Genomic DNA, 18,799 nt, shown 5'->3' with positions numbered 1-18,799 from the left:
GTCGATCAAATCTATAGATAAAAGCTTAAGACTTTATACCTAAAGCTAAGTTTTCAGGGGCTTAATGAATAAGCAAACTAACCAACTCCAATTCTGACTTCTTTTCTTGCCCTTTTTTTAAAATCCTCCTACTCTTTTTATTTGGTATCTAAGTTGTGACGACTGTCCTTCACAGTGCTGCAAATCCCTGACTTACCTGGGTGCTGAGATGTTACACGTGACCAAGCTTAAAGAAGAGCTGCTGTATCAAACTCTATGTGGGCGTCACAGCATTTCATGACGTTGAAATCTCTTTATGCAGGTATCACAGATCAAATGGGCTTTGCGGATGTGCGCGCAGGCATTCGTCTATCTGTGTGTACTTGTGTTAAAATGTGTGTATTGTGCGTAATCGGAGGGCCGGTTCCTTAATGTGTTCGCCTGCCTTCTGGCTCTATGTTAAACCCCTGCATTGCAGCACTGCCAGTGGGATTTCAGCAGGCACGGCCCTTTTTTTTCTCTCACCCTCCATCCTCACAATAGAGAGATTAAATTTGGGCCAGATCCCTCCTGCGTGGAAAGCTCCTCGCTCACACATGCACATCTTCCAGTGTTCATATGCTACGCTCCAGAGAGCGCAGGGCAGCTGAGAGCCCCCAAAAGTCTCCTGTAGGCTCCCTTTGCCCCACATGAATTCTCCCCCACCACCTCCCTCCTTCCTTGTCTGAGTGGGAGCAACAGTCATGGAGAGCCACGTGTCTTGGAGACAGACACAGACAGAGAGAACGAGAGACTGAGAGAGAAAAGGAAAACATGGGATCCTCGGGGGCTCTGCAATTCAAGTGCTGTCTGCGAAGCTGCACAGTAATCTTGTTAAAGAACGGAACGGCTCTGTAGTTTGGTGCTGAGTGACTTTTCCAGTTGTTTGGACTACATGGTCCTCTTCATCAAACACAGATCAATTGGGGAATAAGAGGGAACATAAATCAGAGAATGTTCTTTCTCTTGGACAGCAGTGTGATTTAAGTAACTGGGAATATATGAAGAAAGCTTTGTTTCAAGTCTCTGAGTGTGGACTTGTTTAATCAATGAGACAAGCTCACAGCCGTGGACAGAGTCAATAAAGCCGAGAGCCAGCACAGACAGCTAAAACAGAGCTGCGGGAGTCATTTCACAAAAAAACGCTGAAAAGCAAAAGCTGGAGCTGTTTAGAAAATGAAAAAGATGAGAAATTTGATTACAACGGTGTGTTTATGGTGTTGTGTTAATGGGTTCAGAAGATATTAACATGCAAGGAATTCAAGCAACTATGATTACTGGTGTAGAGGCAATGCATTGTGGGGCAGCTGAGCACATACAGTAAGCTCTGGTCTCATACTTGCTAGTATACATCCGGCATTTCTCATGGACACAGAATCCACATACTTGTTGTGTAGTGTGAACACACTACATAGACATAAAAATACTTAGTAGTATGTGATTTCGAACAGCGGTTGTGTTGGCCGATAAGATAAGGAAATTGCCTAACTTAACTGTAATGAAGCCTTGAAGTCCCTGAAATCTTAATTATTTCTTAATAACATCATATATTTATAACCGAATAAGCAGCAATCAGTGCTAAGATGTGATGTAAAGAGTTTAATATTAAAAAGCGGGGATATTAAAACACTTTATTTGTCCCTGGAGGACAATCTGCTTATTGCTAATCTTCTGTGTGAGGACTGTGTTGGTGTGTTTTGATCAGTCTTGATTAACAGTGACCAAACATTTTCCACCAGCTGACAACAGATTCTGACCCAAGTGTTGCTGCATCCTGATTGGGGCACGAAAGTCCATGACATCACCTGTTTCCAACTGAGCCCCACCCACCTCAAACCAGTAAGAAGGGCTCAGAAAAAGTAAAAAAAATACAGAAATATTTTTTGTGAAATAACCAAAATTTCTAACTCTGGCAGAGAGTATTCTTTTCATATTGGATAGATAAGGTTTCATTTTGAATGAATAGCTTTTCAGGGCGTTGCAAAACCATTAAGAGACAATTTAAACTGCCGGATATCACAGTGTTACTTACTACAAGTAAAAATGCAAAATGATTTTGTAAAGAATTTGCTTAAAAATCTGCAAATATCTCATCTCATATGGCAGCAAAGAATTGTGTCAGTGTTTCTTCAAAGTCAACAACCTAAACAAGGTCCAGGCTCATGTGCTGATGAATTGCTGCAGCATATTCAGACGCATGTTTTCGAGTGACTAAGCCTCACTCATGTCAGTATTACTTCCTGTTTTTTGGTCAATGTTCTTTTACAAACAGAGAATGGAGTGGGATATAATCCATTACCACGACAACCAGACTGCCGTTCTATTCTAAGTGTCAGAGCGATAGCCTGAATATTAACATCGATCATGACATTGGTCATTCCATCATAAGTGACGAGGTGGAGGATTTTTTTGAGGACGTATTAATCTAACGTTAGCTGGAATTCAGTCATTTCTAAATGAAGACCGCCTCAATTAACAACTTCCCTGACAGTTGATAAGGGCAAGTACTTGCAGTTTGTTTGCTTGTTTCTGTAACACCAACAACACGTTAATGAAATGCCCCAATTTAAACCAATATTTCCTGTCAGTTTACCGTAAAACTTATATTAGTGGCCCAAGCTATTATTTGCTTAAATAACTGAACTCAACAGGCCTATATTTGGGACAGGCCTTTAATTCCTTTCACATAAAGCTGTTGCTCAGCAAAGATCAGGAAATACAATCAAATTATTTATTTGAACCAGTATGAATATTATTGTATAAAAGTTTGGCTTCAGATAATAGAATTATTATGTGTTATGGTACTCATTTCACGACACTTGAGGGTTATGGCACCCAGCATATCGACACAATACAACTTTACCCTGTTAAAATGATGTTCATGACTTGGATTAATTGTTATGGAAAACCCTTTTGATTGTTTTGATTGGTGGACTCTTATGGACTAAAGGAATATGAATAACTTACAGGGTAATCGAGGAATGGACACATACTCTGACTTTATGACAGCTTCAGAGGAAGGGAGTCACCACTTGTTTTTTCGTCATGCCAGTAAATTTGAATGACTTATAGTATTCTTTGGTGCTCATGGTTTCGGTAAAATGAATTGAACCAAGCTAACAATGTGTAGTAATAACATATTAACAAAACATTTATATTTGTATGTGCCATCTAAACAAGTAACTAATGTTAGCTTTGGGTAGTAAACAATCCAGTTTTATACAGCCAAAGAACTTCTAAAAAAAAAATGAACCTCTCGGCGACCAGACGGGGCGTCGAACTGGGACAGGCCTTTATTTGTCAAAATGTGTAGCCACGCCGGGCCAGTAAAAGGGACTGGGTGTTTAATTGGGACTAGGCTTTTATTGAAGTTTTAACTTAACTTTAACTTTGTCCCTAACACACAGCCTATTTTAGTTTAGGGATGTTAACTTACCGATATTAAACAAACTCAGATAAAAAGTCAGAGTTTGAAAGCACTGAGCTGGATCCAAAGAATGATGAAACAATCCCACACAATCCCAAAACAAAAGCTCATCTTGTTTTACCTGTGACTCACACAACCCTGCGGCGTATGTGCACTGCAGGTGGAGCCAGTATTAAGATACATTCGGTGGTACATCCGCTTCACAAACATCCCTCATCTGTTATGTCTTCAAGGTGGCCAAATTACAAGATAAGTTGAATAGCTAGCTCACAATGATGTTTATCAGTTTGCAGCTCAGACACATAGTCACCTGTGCCAGCTTGGAGCATGATGCATGACTTGCAGCTTCTACCACAGTCATACATCATCTTCCTGATTCAGCAACAACCTTTTTTAACTTTGAGCACAAAATTATCAGTCAAAAAATATTTGGCGAACAGTGTGGCCAATCAACGTTGCCAGGAAATGAAATGTAGTGGGGCTTTAAATAATTAGGACTTGTTAGATCTACTGTAGTCGTGAAAAAATCTTTCTAAAAGTCTGGTGACATCTACATCCTGACTTTGGATGATTTGGCGTATCAATGCACATTTGGATGACTCCACCGCCACAATGATTCACTGATGTGGATTTGTAATGAAAACCGAAGGACAGAGTCTTCATTAAATTCCCTTTCCTTCTTCCTCTGTATAGTTTGTTCCCTCGGGGACATAAATAGGTGTGGGAAAGATCCAATTATGTTCACCAAGAGGCAATTCCCTTTAACGTGATTGTATCTGAGAATCTGCACATCAGGGCCTGTCGCTCCCGTCAGCTTGCCAATTTATGATCATTCGAGAAATTGTTCCCTTTATTTCAAATGAGATTTGACCTTAAATTTGTCCTCACAGGATAGTATTAATTTCTGCTGTGAGATCATGTTATTATCTAAGTGTTGAGCAGGCAAGAACTTTTTTTGTTCGAGATTCTAATCAGGTTGGATTGAGTGTTTTTGTTTTTTTTTTAATTTCGAATTCAGTCCTTGTCGTTTGACCTTTTGGTTTGAAATAAAATGCCACTTGTATTTTTGGAGTGCTGCAGTGCGAAGCAGTGTTGAAGCGTTGCTTTTTTCCTCCCTGTCACTGTGGCCCCTCAGCAAGCTGCAAACAACTCACTTTGATAGTTTCATAGTGTTTCTATGAGGACTGCCGGTATGTCGCTGTGCAGGAACATAAAGAGTCCCCAGTCTATATTCTTCTCCATGCACCATGAAATTGCCCTCAGTGCACTGATATTCCTCATCAGCCGTCTTGTTGTCTAGAAGTGCTTTGAGTCACGTGGTAGACTTAAAAAGGTCACGAGCTTGAGGTATAGAAAACGATTTCTTTCAGCAGTTTAACAGTTTTCATTTTCATCATAGATTTAATAGCATCAGCAGATCCAAACGATGGATTGATCTCAGGGGTGTTACTTCATTAAACAGCAATTTAAATGCAGAAAATGAACTGTTTTGATTATGTGTAGAAAAATAAAATCCTTATATTATCTATATAATTCACAGAAGAAAAAATGCTGGTGACGCTGAAATTCTTTGAACTGTTTTCCTTCACTGAAGTGCGCAAATTGAAGTTGGTTATCTCTCCCTGTGGATGTCTTTCATGATACAATTACAATAAAGCAATTAAGTCCAGCGAATCATGAAATTGATTGTTTTGCCAAAATAGGAGTAGGAAATTGGGCCACAAATAGAATATCCTCAAAGGTCTGTATAAGAACGGACAGAATTCGACTGATCATAAAAGTTCTTTTATCCTATCGTCAGCACTTTGTTGTTTGCAAGCATATTAAGGGTACAGTAGATAGTCCCTGGTCATGCTGCTAATACAGTGGCTTAGATCTGGCTGTTGTGGGCTACCTGAAGGGTACAGTTTGACATCGCTCAGAGTTAGATGACAAGACATCAGTGCACTCTCATCTGTACAGTTAATATGAAGCTACCACCAGGAGAAGGTTAGCTTAGCATAAACATTTTGAGCAGGGGGATCAGCTGACCTAAAGCCTATACTAGCACCTGTAAAGCTCACTAATTAACACATCCTATTTCCTCTTTCCCTGGAGGGCTGGGAAAATATGCTTACCTCCCAATTCAATACTATTATTGCTTATTTTGAAATACGATTCGGTAGAGCCATTTCTTGCAATTTTTGTCTACTTTTTTAACGCTAGACCATGGGAAACTGTTTAATCATACACTGTAAAAGACTGTACATCATGAGGCATAACAAAAACAATGCTCATCTCATGCTAGTCAGCCAAAATATCTACATTGACCAGCACGTATTGATATTCTATTTATTAGTATTGAAAATAGGCTAAACCTTATTCCATTGTAGAGCCCTCACCCACCCTCTCTTTCTCTCTATCATACCTCAAATGAGATGAATTAGCGACCTCGTGCACCCCATGGTCTCTCTGCCTCACTCCCTGCAACTAGAACACTATTCGCCAGGAGGAGAGGCGCAGAAGCTCTTGAGACAGACTCAGTAGCGGCTGTAGCAACAAATTCAGCCAGTGCAAACCCCAGCGCCTGTTGTAGCATAGATGAAACTTAAAATAAGAGAGGCTCAGACCAATCTCAAGAGACAACCAAAGAATTGGTACATGATATCACCATGATAAAAGCAGCAACTTATTTTCACCAACGCATTTGAATTATACCGCTTTTGGCACTGAAGAAAAATCCCAATATTTAAGTGAATCAACCTTTTCCCACTCCTATTTCCCCGGCAACCTTTAGGTGACAACAAGACTCCAGGAAGTGCATATTGGTTTTATTATGGGTTAAACAAATAAGATAACGTCTTAATTCATGAGCTTTAGCTGTGTTGACACTGACAGGCAGATTTTGTTACCTTTGGACAGGCTGTTTTTCCGTTTCCAGTCTTTATGCTAAGCTAAGCTAACCATCTCCTGACTGTATCTTCATTTCTATCATAGAGACATGATGCTGCATCTATCTTTTATTTAACTCTCAGCAAAAGATCAAATAAACAAGCTATTCCTTCAACAGTTGATTGGGTTTTATTTTACAATGGATGATTGGACAGCCAGGCTTGTCTGACTTGGTTCTCTCATAAGTAAATAATAATCAAACATGCTCTGAAATTAGTCTGTTGAGTACTGAATCTAATATCTTGTCATTAGAGGAAACAAGCAAGTCTTTATTTACCAAAGGTGATTTTGTTCTCCTGAAACTGGGAAATGTGTTGCTTTGATTAGATTCAGGCGTTTGTCTAACACAACCATTAGTGTGGTGATGTTGTTCATTTGTCAACACCTGTCTGTTGTATTTGTCAATAAAACAATATGCTATGAAATATTAACAAATGGCTGATAAATTCATCTTTAGAGGTTAACACTCTAAACGTCGCTGTGGAGACATATTGGTAATAGAAGGTTTTAAAATAAGAGAAAAAAAATCAATCATATTTAAAAAAAATTGTGTGAAGTCAGAGCTCTTTTAACTCAGATTTGAACTTTGTGTTTTGTTTCAGAAAGTTGTTTTATGTAAAACACGTTGATTCACAGCCAGTTTCCAAAGAGACTGTCATTAGAGCGGTATTATGGTTATGGCAATGAATTGATTCAATAGCTGGTGTGCCGTAATGTGCAACGGATAGCTTTCAGTCATAATTAATTCGTCCTGCAGCTTTGTGGATCAACAATGCTTGGCTTCAGCCATATATCAGCTCGTTTATGAGAGAGGGAGACAGCTATCAATATTCTTGTCTTGGCTCAAAAACGATTTTTGTTGTAATAAGGTTCTGTAGTGTGCAAATTGAAAGTTTCACGAAAAAAAAGTTGGTATTGTCTCTGCAAACCACAAATATGTAAAGCTGACTTTGTCATCAGGAGGTGGAGGCGATGGTGGATGGTGTGTTACCTAGGTGAGACACTTGTCAAGCTGCAGACCACTGTTGTGTAGTGTGATTTAGCGAGTCTTTTGAGGCACCAGATTCGGGTGTTTTGTAGCAACCTGTCACTGTTTTTCCAGCAGCTTTTAAGGCCCGAAACCAGTTGCTTTTCTTACCAAGGCATCACTGCTTTTCCTGCTGGGATTGTGGCCCGAAAAATGGTTGTTTTTTACTGAGACATTGCTGCTTTTCCTCAAGCAGCAGTAGTTAGAAAAGTGGTTGATTCCAACTGAGATATCACTGCTCTTCTTGCCAGGATTGTCACCTGAAAACAATGTTGGATTATACCAAGACATTGCTGCTCTCCTCCTGAGATAGTTGTCCAAAAAGGAGTTGTTTATACTGAGATATCTCTCTTTTATGCCAAGATTGTTGCCTGAAAAAAAACATGTTTTCTATTAAGTCATCGTTGCTTTTCTTCCTGGGATAGTGGCTGGAAATGCGGTTGTTTCTTAGCAAAGCATCACTGCTTTTCCTGCCAGGATTATCGCCCAAAAAGTGGTTTTTACTGAGACATTGCTGCTCTTCCTCAAGGGATAGTGGTTCAAAAAATGGTTGTTTTTTACCACAACATCCTTGCTTTCCCTCCTGGGATAGTGGCTAGAAATGCTGTTGTTTTTTCCAGAGACATTGCTGCCATTCCTGCAAGGATTGTTGCATGAAAAAACATTTGTTTTTTACTGAGACATTGCTGCTTTTCCTCATGGGATAGTGATTCGAAAAGCGGTTGCTTCTTATTTAGATATCACTGCTTCTCCTGCCAGGATCGTGCCCCCTACAATGGGTATTTTAAGCCAAAGCATGATCTTTTCCTAACCATAACCAAGTGGTGTTTGTGTCTAAACCTAACCACACATTAACCACAAAGTTGTTGAAATGTAAATTTTCAGAATCCCCAGCAAAGTAATGTACAAATGAAATGTAGGCTATCTATGGTTTGCAGAAACGCAGAAATGTTTAATACCAACATTTTCTCTGGCAAGTGGGTTGCTTAACCGCCTTTAAATCAATCAACTGTATATTTATATAATCAGAGGGGATTGACCTTTAGCAGAATTTTGAAATCAGCTTTGCGAAATTTCTCCAAGAAATACAATACAGCTGTTTCTTTGAGTCAAAGAGCGAGCTGTGCCTCTCTGAGATTAAACTCTCTTTCTCTTCCAGGATTTCTGACTGACAGCACTCTCACTGTGATTTCCTCCGGTCGCTTTTCACAAAATCAGGATTTGGCTGTGAGTATCCCACCAGCAGAGATGTTACGTGCGGCACGAGTCGAGGCTCTGAGCCACTGCTGTGAACTTAAAGGTTGTGAGATGGATGAGAAAAGGAGGGAGGAGGAGACTCTCCACTCCATCAGATCAGTCCAGTGTCATTGCTGCGACCATCCTCTTTTAGAGGAGACAGATCACTGCACATTGTTAGATGCCTCCATCCTCTGCAGCTCCCCTCTCAGAAATATCATCCATTCCTATGTCCTGTGAGAAATCCAGCTTGGCTCTGTCTCTTTACTGTCCACTGAAGACATGGCCCAGATGGTGGACTGTCTATGGTTGGATGCTCTCTCAAACTGTCCAGTAATATAACACTCTGATGAGCTGTGGCGTGGAGTTATTTATACTTCCTATCCAATTATTTCAGTAGAATATTTTGGGCTGAACATTGAATCCAGTAATGAAATCAGCACAGTGCTACGATGTATGTAAATAGAGTTGCGTAATCACATGTTTTGGACTCCACTAGATGTCAGCATGAAACGTTGTGTGTCGGGTTTTCCCCACTCTTCCATCTGTTCTTGGAAAAGCTCTGCATGTGCCAGGGAGGAGGGAGCCCACTGCAGCGTGCAGTGAGCAGGGAAGGCGTAGTGAGGATGAAGGTGCAGCCCACTGTGAACAAGCATGATTTACTGTCGGATTGGTCGGGTCTCCAGCATACCCAGCACACTACAGCACTCAGCTGATTAATAAGAGTCATTTCCATGAGTGATGGAAGCTCCATTGCCTCAGAGGCTACAGAAAGCTAATAATCCCCAGTGGACAACAGCCACGCCTTGAAGGACAGTTACTGGCCACTGCTTTTATACCGACTCTGTTACTATGGCCATCTGCCATTATTCAGCTCTCGCTGCCCTGTGTCAGCCTCGTTGTTATTAACATTGATCAGCTCAACATCAACTGAATGAGAATTCATACCCCGGGGACTGCTGGTGCAGAATTAGTTGTTTGAATAAGCAGCACCATTAGAGGTTGTAGCTTTTACTACACGCATAATGAGAAAAGCACATAAATTCATCCTTATCTTTTGTTTTGAATGAGGCACCACAGCTGAATAAGAAAAACAGAATCTGTCTGTCTTATCAGGATGAAACTTTATATAACACATAACAGAAAGATTTTAATATTATAACTTTATAAACCTCATCAACTGATTGTTTGGCCCCTAGGGAGGCAGCTGAAACACAACGGCAGCAGCATTATTCATTTGCAGTCATGTTTCCAGCCACCAAATGAAACAGTCACCCTTATTTTAGCTCTGGTTTTGGTCTCCACCACCGCCTGAGGGAAATATGTGGCTCTTAAGCTGCTAAACGCTGCACTATGTTCACCAGCCAGTCTCTAACTGTGTCTGTCTGCTGTTTGGTGCTGAGCAGGTTGTGTACAGTGGGATTTTAATAAACAGCTGAAAACAGCTGCCTGCTGCGGACAAAACTGATGATATGAGCAGGAAGAGTGAACCAAAACTGTTAGTTTAAAGGCGCTCTGCAGAGCTGAGTGGGACTGCGGAGTCAGTTATTAATTCCCTGAGGGGTTCTTCACCATGAGCAACCTTTTTCAGTTGGCCATTGTTAATGGGAATGGTTTATTGCCAAGAAGGTTTCCACATACAAGGAATTTGCTTTGGTGTATTGGTACATAAAATGAAAATTATAAGAGAAAATGAAATTAGAAATCAAAGCAAGAAATATAAATATATAACAGAATATTGTTATAATAGATAAATTATTAAAATATTATTAAATAATATATATGTACTGTATCTGAATTAAAGCAGAAGAGCAGTGCAGTTTTCAGATGTGTCCCAGGAATGTGCACATAAAATGAATGTTTATTTATTAATATTTTATGGAATATTTAAAAGAAAATATTTAAAATAGCACCAAATCAATTGATTAAATTTGAATTTCAGTTAAGTGAATAAATAATGATATTAAAAGGGATTTTTTTTTAAATAAATCATTGACTCCACGCTCTATATTTGATACTTGAACATTTTAATTTCTCTGGATTTGAGTATTAAAATATTCTAAAATAATATCACATATTTTAAATTAAAAAAAAAATCAGAAAAATGTAAACTATCAGCTATTAAAAAATATGTGAAATGGCTTCATACACTATTAGAGTAAAAAGAAAAATATTTGCTCACACTAGGGCCATTAATTACATGTTTAATCGGCTAAGTATTTACTGGATTCATTATTTGGTTCACGAACATCAGAAAATGGTGAAAAATCAGAATTTCTTGGAGCACAAGGCGACACCTTCCAACTGCTTTTCTTTGGCCTGACTAACAGTTTAAAACTCAAAGAAATTCAGTTCTCTGTAATGCATGTTGGAAATGCAAATTGTCACATTTTAGAAGCTGAAACAAGCTAACGTTTGATATTTATGCTTGAAAAATGACAGAAATGAGTAATGGATTAACAGCTAATATTCTGTTGATTAAATAACTTATTGTTCCAGCTGTACACACCCATCTATCTTTTTATAATTAAAGTTTTTATTGGTTTGAAAGGCTCGGCACATGGCATACATATATCATTGTCAGGCATACAAGAATACAAAGCAAGTATTTTTTATGATATTGAGGTGGACTCCAGTATATAAATAAAAATTAACAAATAAGTCTAAAAGGAAAGAGAAGATTTATCATTTAAAAAGATGTTGCTAAAATAAACTATTCCATGCACGCACCTGGTGATATATTGTAGAGCATGAGAGGTTGTGAGTATCGATTTGGTGCTAAATTTAGTCCCTGAAATAGCATTTTCACCTGCACTATCCTCCTCAATTTTCAGTTGCAATAACACACATTGTAGCAGCCGTTTCTGAACAGCAGTGTGGAAACACATAATGGAAACATGGCTCCAGCAGAGGGGTTTCCCTCTCACTCTGCCAGATCTAAAATGGGCCAACACAATGAAACACACAGTACTGTATTGTTGCACCTCCTCACATCTGCAGCACCACATCGCAGCACAGACACAGAACCAGATCTAATCCCTGACTGCCAGCCAGAGCGTGTTACATTTACCACACATACATGACGGCAGCATTCGCTAAAGAGATTTGAAGATCGGGGGGAGCGGCAGCAATGCTTCACTGCTTCATGTTTAGAGCAACTGCAGACATAAATCATAACACTTCACCTGATAAAAAGAATCCCAAGATGCGATCGTGTGTGTGTGCATGTGAGCTGTATATGCAGTATCGGGACACATCTTTTTGTTGTTGCTTTCTCTGTTCTTGTATCACCTGTGTAAAAAAAGAAACATAAGTCTTTTCTCTTCATCATCCTTTCTACATTTCTATTTTTGTCTTTCCCCGTCGAGGTTTTGTTGGATATCTCCACTGTCACCTTGTTAAAGCACAGCCATGTGCCTTTACTCATTGCTTGGGGAACACATGGCATTACATGTGATTTTGTAGAAAAGACTGGGTAGGGCGATGCATCTTAATGGCTTCCCATAGTCATTGACTGAACGGCTTTAATACATGGCTGCAAGCTCCATGCCGTTAGTTTCCACAACACGCACGCCTTATTAAATATGTATTGTAAGTTGCACCGAATCTCTCTGGAGACTTGGCCTGTTTAGTTCAAAGTAAGGTCTGATGGAGTTTTTTTCTCTTACTCAATGAAATTACTAGATTATTAGGGTATTTTGGTGTCTAGCGTAGCAGCAGCAGCAGCAGCAGTCAGCAGTATAAAACCATGATGAGAGCATTTGTATTTGTCGTCTGTCACTACAAATCACCACGCTTCTGTGTTTCATGTCTCATGGGGCAGGTGCCAGTGTTGCTCACCATGGGTTTACCCAGCATGCTATGAATCTTGGGTGGATCAATATCCTGTTCCCACTCAGACACTGAATCAGACCTGCCTGGGTTTCAGGGCACTGGGCTGTAAGATATCTCTCACAGTGCACAAAGGAATACAGGCTTGACTAGCTCTCATAGATCCAATAGCGAGGCTTAAATGTCATAGCACATTGATGATAAGGAGGGAATACAAACTATTGGGCTTTATTTAGTGCAAGTCGCATTGTGAAGGCTGCCATTTTACTTCCACCTTTCACGAAACAATATGGAGGTGGAGAGATGCAGGAGGAGCTGAGGCAGCCACACTTCAGTTTTGGTTGTACTCTGTGATTGTAAAGGTGATATTTCTTCTTAAAAGGACTAAAACCAACAATGACTAGATCCTTCTAATGAGTATTGTCTGTGTAACCAGCCTGATTTAGCTCATTCCTCTTTGCCGTAGAGCTCCATTTTGGGCCAAAAACAATTTAAAACACAACAATGAGTGACACTGTTGCACCAGGTGATATGGTCCTTCATTATAAATGAACATGGGCACGGTTATTTTGAGTCAGTCCTACATACACCATCCTTCCTGGTGCAGGTGAATACATACTGCATCCAAATGTGTATCAATCCACAGCTGAAATTAGTCCCCAATAAATGCACTATTTACTCCAGTTTGAGTGGCGTTTACCAAAAACTACAAAACCCAGCTTTTTTAGAAATGATTGAACGTTTTTAAAACTGAAAGTATATATTTATGACCATTTTTTCAGGGTATAGTGTGCAGTGTGATGGTTACTGTTTGTCAGAGGGGACAGAGGTGGGACCATGTCACTGTTTTGCAAGTCACAAGTAGGTATCAAGTCTTTGCACTCAATTCCCAATTCAAGTCCCACATCAAGATAGGCAAAACTCAAGTTAAGTCCCAAGTCCTAAATGTTATGTTTTGAGTCCTAAAGAAGTCATAATGCACTCTTCACCAAATGTAAGGCCATTTTAACAAATTAATTATATGTTAAATTTCCCAAATTAATGAATGCTTTTTAAATACTGTGTGTATTTGTTAAAACAAGTTTGTTAGAACAAGTGCAGCTGAACTTAATCATAACAACAGGAATGCTGACATTGCACTCTTAGAGCATACAGCACTGTTAACTAGTAGCCTACCACCAGAGAGAATTTTGTATGTTTCTGTTTTGTCTTGTTGTATTTAACTTATCTCAAATTGAAAAAATGCCTCTTACTTTCGCTTCCAGATTTGGCTTGTGGGGGAGGTAACAAGTAGTTTTAGTTTATAAGGTGCAGGTCCAGGTTAAGTCACAATACAGTGGTGTTAAAGTCCAAGTCGAGTTGCAACTCTGTTTTGATTTTGTCAAGTCAAATGTCATCAAATTTGTGACTCAAGTCTGACTCAAGTTCAAGTCATGTGACTCAAGCTCACACTTCTGCTGTTTGTCAACAGTATAGCCAGAGAAAGTGAAAGCTGACACCAGATTCACTCTTGTTCACTATATTTGCATTTTTGTTTTTGTAACTTACACATGGATGTGTGCTATTTATGGTCTGGCACCTGGTCACTTTTAATAAAGTCCTCATTTACGTGCTGAACCCAGTAGAAAACAAGAAAATGCAGGCGGCACGGTGTGGTTAGCAATGTCACCTGATAGCAAGAGGGGTCAGTCCTTCTATGCGGAGTTTGCATGTTCTCCCCGTGTCATCGTGGTTTTTCTGCTGGTACTCCGGCTTCCTTCTCACCATCCAAAGACATTGAGGTCAGATTAATAGGTACAGGTATATTGGCCATAGGTGTGCACATGAGCATGAATGGTTGTCTGTCTCTATGTGTCAGCCCTGTGATAGTCTGGTGACCTGTCCAGGGTGTACCCCGCCTCTCGCCCAATGTCAGCTGGGATAGGCTCCAGCCTCTTTGCAAACCCCAACAAGATAAACAGTTATGGAAAATGAATGAATAAGAAAATACAGGCAGAGGGCAGAGTCTCTGCAGATAAATGCACAGATTGACACCTCTAGAAGGTCATAAGTGATGATTGCGAGAGATTACTTTGTCTGAGTCTATACATTGTTTTTTTTTATAGGAAAAACCTGCACAGTAGACTTTTAAAGATTTATATCTTCAGTGGGAACAAATCAACTCTGTACCTAAGTAGATTTGATGTTATCATGGGATTTGAGACAATAAGTGAAAGATTTAGAATAACGCCAGCTTTACCGCTTCAATCAAAGGTGAAGATATCAAGATGTTAAGAGCTCTCATTTTTCTTCATGTTGGTTTTATTGGTACACCTTCACCTCCCCTATAATCACCAAATCACTTCTAATTCAAAACCACCATCCATGCATTGCAACCTGGACCCAGTGCTGAGAGATGGTCTCGCCCCCGACAGGAAACAAATTACATTCCTCTCTCTCTCTCTGTCCAGTTGTATGTTTTGAAATTACAAAAAGTCATCTCCCGCTCTCTCTCCACCTTCCATTTTCTCTGATTGAGACTTTATTGATTTCTTGTTCAAGTGCTCATTGCTGGCCAGTAAGGAGGGTGATTCACTTAGATGACGATGATAATTCTGGGTGACACACAGTAATACCCGAAGGGCTCCAAACTGTCTGGTTCAGCATTGGTGTTAAGCGAAAGAGTGCGTCACGTATTGTCATTAAACAAGCAGATTTACACAGTAATGTGCCCCCTGTAATTAGAAGAAGCAGTGTGAGCTAAAGGGGTCTGGGTGGCATCGCTGACCATTTTGTAATTTAAGTATACTATGATTTATTCATTCATCTTTTTAAGCCTTTTTTGCAATTATTATCACAGGATCATACTCGAAATCCTCATTACTGAGCTTGAGATGCTTAAATAGGCAGCGTGGGGTTAGCAATTGGTTTTTAAATCATACCAAAGACTCATATATTTATACGCTTACATACACCATACCCTGCAAGTCTTTGCACCACTGTCGTAGGATTAAAATCTTCCTTGATGACAGTGGGAGCGGTGCAAGTCCAAAGACATAATTCAGATAAATGGATAGAGATGGCAAGAGAGAAAGAGACTCAGCAGCAGACTACTGCTGCGGTAAGCACACAGCAAATAACGGGCTTCTTCTTGTCTTATTATCTAGAGGTCTCATCTACAGTATGGGATTTTTTCCCTCCCTGTTTACTTATTTACATCCACTGTTTTCTCATGCAGCTGCAGCTCAGGAACATGTCTGAGCCCCGTGGTGCTCCCGAGCAGCTGCGCTGTATGAACGAGGGTGTGGGTGCCGGTCGGACAGTAGAGCATATGGATGCTTTTGGAGTGCCCTTATGCATTGGACCGGGGCACAGATTGCTGCATACAGCACCTTGTGAGCGGCATCACAAATCAGCCGGCCAGGTAGTGAGAGCTGGAGTGGAGGAAAGAGATGGAAGATAGAGAGAAAGCGGGAGAGAGGGGGGAAAAGGGGAGGGGAGGGGGATCCTTTCAGTGACAGAGATAGAAAGAGTGGAGCGAGGGAGAGGAGGAGGGGATTGAGAGAAACAGAGGTGGGGGTAGTCACCGAGAGAATGAGTGAGCGTGTGTGTGTACGTGTGTGTGTGTATGGGAGAGCAAGTAGTGCTGCAGTGGAAACAGTGCGAAGAGGACTGCAGTTTCTGGTGCTGATGGGAGTGCGGTCGAGGGACGTTATTAAGGCATTGTAACATTAACCCTAAGTGCCTCCTTGGTGAATGGGTTAGCCTTTTGTGGAGAACAGGATTACGGAATTACGGTAGTGCTGGTAAGGGCGTATTTCAACTCTCTTCTCAGCATTGCTTGAACACTTCCTTTGAGGAATCTGGAGTTAAAAGGCTGGGGGTTGCTGCTGTAGTTTTTGCAGGCAGTGTCTGACTTGGCATTTCCTTTCTATTGGTTTTCATAATGCAGGTGCTGTGTGCATGTTACTTCCTGGTGCATGTGGTCCAAACTTTACTCAGAGCTAATTCATGAGCCTTGTGAAGGGAATACTGAACATCCTCCGGGTCCTGATCTGCACCACGATCCAGCTCTGGACCCTGTCTTCACCCATTTTGTGTGCAATCTGTCAAGATACCACATCAGGCTCTGTTTTTAGAAGAAGGGGGGGGGTCGATGTAGCTCTGGATCTAGATTATTCTCATTGATCATGCCTCATTTAGCTTGCCTGGCGGGTGTAGTACCTCTTTCCTGGAGAGTGTCCAGGAGGCTGCCCTGCTGACAGATGCTCTGCTTACCCCTGTAGCCACATCGGCATCTTTCACGACCTCCCCGAACGCACGGAAACAAACAACTGGAGCCAAAAAAAAGGCACACTACATTAAAACACATGTCTACTGTGTTATATCCGCAATGTAACCGAACAGACACAAGCCACGGTGCTCTCTATCTTCTGAGAGTCAGTAGCCAGACATAAAAAGAGGCTGACAGTTGTGCTGAGGACTATAGAGAGTAGAGGGGTGGGGATTTTTTTTTAAAGTGCTGCAGGATGCTCTTTTTTTCTGCTGTCTCTCATGGGACATATAGCACAGGCAGCACTGAGGTGACAGTACCAAGGACAAAACCTATCTTGGGCTGCCATACCCCTTAGCACCTAACGCTGACTCTTGCAGGTCTGCATCAGGCTCATCATTAGCACAACTGAGTTTTAATGAAATCAGATTTAAATTCATTAAAACAAGACGGCTATGAATAGGTAGGGTATTATTTTTTAAGTGTTGCTGAGAGACTGAGATTGTTAGCCTGATGTGAACCTCAAGACAAATTTCAATTCTCACATTATGCACAAAGAGAATTATTCATCGTTGCTTAGTGTCCTGAAGTAACATCTTGAAATATAACCCAGGTTCATTCTCTCCTGAGGGTCTATGGTGTTGTAATTATCAGATAAAGTCAATAGCTTGTATTCAGAGCGGTCACATGATCACTCAGGTTTCAGGAGTATGGTAAACAAACACACTGTGGAGGATGTGAGGGATCATATTATACGTATCTGCAGCTGGGTATATACTATACCTGCGTACATGTTTACTCCAATATCCGGTGTGCAGGAGACTATTTGATACTGAGCATGCTCTGAAGGTTCTTTTTTTGTCAGGCTCTAAAACATTCAGGCAGGCTCATTAAGTCCGTACCTCAGGCTGCCGCTCCCATTGGCTCTCACACTGAGAAATACTCTCCCAGTCTCTCATACATAACCAGAAAAATGAGAGGATGCTTTGAAGTTCACCAGTCTTATTTCTTTTTTCCTCTTGGCTCCCTCCAAGAAGGCAGCTGGTGCCCGTTTGCTGAGAACTGCTCAAAGAAGAGGAGAAATAAAAGAGGCTTATTCTAACTGTGCAGCCTCCCAGAGTGTCATGCTTGAGTGGGTGTGCCCTCTTGCACCCACATCGCCCTTGTTTTCCTACTTCCTGCTGCTTCATTATTTCTTCATCTGGTCATATTCTAAAGTATCTGCAAGCAGAGGTATGTTCAAAGTGACAAAGCCCCCCCGCACTGGACTCTGAGAATGAGTCAGTGATTTTCTCTCTGACACATTAGCACAACTATCATTGAGATTGCTCAGCCGCTGTCAGCTTCTCACACCAGGTGAGAGCTGAGCCTTCCCAGTCCTGGCCCCAGCCCATTTGATGTTGTGTTGCTGGCAGACGATGGCAGAGAGCTTTAGTGTTAAATGGTCAGACGCTGTCACCAGTCACAGCATCCTGCTGCGCTGACGGGGCATTTTCACCACTCTTTAATCTTCAGAGGGAGGAAAAACATGCCAATTTTTTTTGTTGTGAGACCTCTGGCAGGGTTTTTTTTTTCCTCTCACCATCTAGCCTCTTGGAGGAGAGGGTTTGTGATGGTCAGAGAGAGCGTACTACAGAGCTGGGTAACACTTTGCTGTAGAGAATGAGTGAAAATATTTTCAGTGTGTTTCATCATACTGGAGATGTTTTGTGTAACGCCCACCATGTCACAGCAAAAGCTTTGAGTTTATGCAGAGATCTTGTGTGTCAAAAGTTGCACACATATTCAGTAGTTAGTGTAAAAGAATCGTTTTGGGAAATACGTTTATCTGCTTTCTTGGGGAGAGTTAATTGAGAACACTCGTACCATTATTGTTTCTGCACAACCAGCAGCCAGTGAGTTTAGCTTAGCTTAGCACAAAGACTGGAAGCTTGGGACATCAGTTAGCCTGCCTCTGTTCAAGGGTAACCTTCCACCACCATTAAGGCTCACAGTCCACATGTTTTATCTTGTTTTGTCAACCGGTCAAAAGATGATTAAAGTTTATGTGCCAGAGTATTTCCTGGCTTGAACCAAG

The 18,799-nt window shown here is 40.8% G+C and overlaps 1 protein-coding gene across 5 annotated transcripts in view; it reads left to right on the top strand.

The window, feature by feature from the left end:
• Window positions 1-18,799, top strand: part of LOC126402751 (synaptotagmin-2-like) — an 87,908-nt gene that overhangs the window by 30,688 nt on the left and 38,421 nt on the right. For 3 of the 5 annotated variants that reach the window (XM_050064981.1, XM_050064984.1, XM_050064980.1), the window contains exon 3: window positions 8,563-8,630. The exons of 1 other annotated variant lie outside the window; for it this stretch is intronic. The gene's annotated coding sequence lies outside the window, so the exon portion shown is untranslated. Of the gene's footprint in view, window positions 1-8,562; window positions 8,631-16,073; window positions 16,256-18,799 lie in introns of those variants that run through there. One more of the 5 variants, XM_050064982.1, reaches the window with a different exon arrangement.

Source organism: Epinephelus moara, chromosome 16 (assembly GCF_006386435.1).
Source record: "Epinephelus moara isolate mb chromosome 16, YSFRI_EMoa_1.0, whole genome shotgun sequence".
NCBI classification, from domain to species: Eukaryota; Metazoa; Chordata; class Actinopteri; order Perciformes; family Serranidae; genus Epinephelus; species Epinephelus moara.
This window is presented reverse-complemented; position numbering and strand designations above follow the sequence as displayed.